This window comes from Zerene cesonia, chromosome Z (genome assembly GCF_012273895.1).
Source record: "Zerene cesonia ecotype Mississippi chromosome Z, Zerene_cesonia_1.1, whole genome shotgun sequence".
Lineage (NCBI taxonomy): Eukaryota > Metazoa > Arthropoda > Insecta > Lepidoptera > Pieridae > Zerene > Zerene cesonia.
The window spans coordinates 4,285,942-4,289,104 of NC_052122.1; the positions used below are offsets into that span (position 1 = coordinate 4,285,942).

At 27.9% G+C, this 3,163-nt stretch overlaps 1 protein-coding gene across 3 annotated transcripts in view; it reads right to left on the bottom strand.

Moving 5' to 3' along the window:
- The window catches only part of LOC119835707 (alpha-1,3-mannosyl-glycoprotein 4-beta-N-acetylglucosaminyltransferase A-like), a 76,427-nt gene extending 74,444 nt beyond the window's left edge, over window positions 1-1,983 (bottom strand). For all 3 annotated transcript variants that reach the window (XM_038360685.1, XM_038360684.1, XM_038360683.1), the window contains exon 1: window positions 1,779-1,983. The gene's annotated coding sequence lies outside the window, so the exon portion shown is untranslated. The remainder of the gene's footprint in view (window positions 1-1,778) is intronic.
- Between the last annotated feature and the right edge of the window lie 1,180 nt (window positions 1,984-3,163).

Genomic DNA, 3,163 nt, shown 5'->3' on the forward strand with positions numbered 1-3,163 from the left:
TTTTAAACAACTTCACAGAAATTCAGCTTGTTGGGACTTTATGTAACTTCGAATGTCTAAATTGACCGGACTAACAGCCGCAATTACATCTATTAAAACCAATTGACATCATACGTCGTTATATGGCCAATACTATAGAATTCATTTAAATATAGGATCGCCATATTAAGTTATAATGTATGATAATATTAAGTTTTTATCCCGTTTTAAACAGGATGCAGTTGGGGCGAAAGGCTACATTGACTATAATATGTCTTATATATAAATTTTGAAAGAATAAAAAAAAAATGTGTCATTTATAAATTTCAATGCTATAAAACTGAAAATTAAATATCTTGATTACTTCGAAGAAACGAACTTGTTTAAATTGGTGTATATGTATCATGCATCTTTTCTAAATGTTATAAGTAATGTTTGAAAAATTATATTATAATTTACCTTGTAAAGCAAATAATGTATTATAATAGTTTAAAAAAACTAAAAAACACGCTTTTATCATGTTTTGCAAATTGAAAAATGGAATAATTTTATCAAATTAGTGTATTGTCATCGGTCCTCAATAAATCTACAAAGTTTGAACGAAATCTGGCCGTTTAAAGTGGGTCAAAATCGCGCCCAAAGAAGTCGGTTACAAACAAACATACAGGTGAAGCTAATAAAAAGCGTGTAAAAAGGGTTACAACTAAATGATAATTTCCTCATCATTATCGTATATATTCGATTTGCGTACGGATTGTTAAGTGACGCTTGACTTGACGTTTTAACGTTTGTTTCATAAAACTAGTAGTAGTTGTTACTTAGTGAATTAAAACCCGAGTTTATTAACATATTAATTGAAATGGAAATAAATATGTAGATAACGTATCTATATACATACATGTCTCGTGTCACAATGTTAGTTACAATACTCCTCCGAAACGGATGGACTAATTCTCATGAAATTTTGTGTGCATATTGGCCAACATCTATATTTCATACCCCTAAATGATAAGAGTAAGGCAACTAGTAAATATACAATAACGTAATAATATCAAAACTTAGCATTCATCGAAAATTGTTGTATAGTGACAATTATACCTATACCAATAATTTCATAGTTACTACTAATTCATAATCAGAGTAGTGAGTATTAAAAATGTAAAAAATAAAATATTTTTCAATGTAAATGAAATTGTGTACAGATGTCAGTAATTTTTCTAAATTAATCCGATGAATAGAATTCTATATTCTGACACTATTCAAATTTAAAGTTTATTATTAAAATCATAAGATTAACCCCGCGTCGTTTTGTATACTTCCGCTCTAGGTCAAGAGATAAAGTGACATTGAAAATTATACAAATGTTTTCGAGATTCAATCGTCATACCCGTAGATAAATTATGATTAAAACATCAATGTACACGTGACATACATTATTTAGAGTAAATTACGCGAACTATTTAGCTGTCAGGATGTTTATTTCAAAATTCGATGTTTACTTTTCAAAAATCGAAACTCTTGACGTGATATTAAATGAGACAAATATAGGTAGTAATTTTTAAGTATTTTCAATTTGAGTTTCTGATACGCCGAATAAAATCGTAATTTATTCTCATTTTATGAACTGCACTTATGCCGAATACCTCTTATTTTGGAATAAAGTTCTTGTATGAAAACCTTAGTATATCTACGCCAGACTAATAGAGAATATTCTTTGATGATCTAGAAATGTAAATATTGGTACATTATAGTACACTTCATTCAAAAAGATCAAAAATTTAATTAAATATTCTACTCACCTAAGTCCGTCCTTTATAATCACATTTCTATAAAAACAACAACATTGCACATTTTAAATTTTTTATTCTATTTATAACAATTTTGTGCTCCTTTTGAGGCTGTAATTCACATCACTGAAAAAAATATCATTAATGTAATATATTACTTTGATCGAATGTAAAGAATAAACACTTCTTTACACATCAAAATATTAACGCTATAGCGATGCCGATACTCTCTGCCTCCTTGACCAAGTGTCACAAACCATAGACAGATTTCTTTTTTTGCCGCACTGGATACATGCCAATTGGTTTTAGGTCCACATTCAACATCTAAATTGACATTATATTTTGACATTCGAATTATGACATTTAGACGTAGTATTCCAGTTGATATAATTCGTTATTTAATTTATAAGTACAAAGTGTCTTTATTACTTCTATTTAGTATGATAATTAGTTCGCTAGCTGAATATCACTTAAATAATGGTTTGTGCTCCACTTAAAATACCAAAAAGAACTTCATGAATGTTTTCATTAAATTTACTGAATGTTGAAACTACGAAAACAAACATTTGTTTTTATTTGAATATAATGAACATAAATTGAGAAAGTTTTAACGGATATGAATTACAATGTATGTTAGTTAGTACATTGTTAGATTTGCTTAGCTTTCTGATTATATAATTTGAAATATATTAAATATTTAATATATGTTAATATAACACGAATAAGTTTGAATTAAGACATTTTAAATGATTCCCTAAATATCTTCCAATGTGCAAATTATAAACAATAAAAGCTCTTAATATTACATTGTCATGTATGAGGTATCTTTTAAAAAAATACATTTTATTTAGTTCAAACTTGGAATGGTATAGGTTTAAATTTGAATATTAAAATATTTAAGAGAATAATATGCAATGTTTTCTTTCAGATGTGGTTCAAGTTATTTTGTTTATAAAATAAAATCATCAATCATTGATAAAACTGTCAAGCATAAAGTGTTCTCTGGCAACACATGGTTGGAATGGTTAGCGTTTCAATACAAAGATAGAGATATTTACTGAAATCAACAACCTATATTGAGTTTCTCTGGCTTCGGCCGTAGTACATATATAGCCTACAGCCGTTCTCAATAAATGGGCTATCTAACACTGAAAGAATTTTTTTTGATGATGATTTCAAATCGGGCCAGTAGTTCTTGAGATTAGCGCATTCAAACAAACAAACAAACTCTTCACCTTTATAATATTAGTATAGATGAGACGATGATTTCTGATATTATTATAAACAATAAAAAAACTCGTCACTGACAACAAATGAAAACTAGACAATTCCAATTAAAAAAAATCTGCGAAACACCTACGGGGTAAATTTTTTTAAATATTTACATCACCACAAAT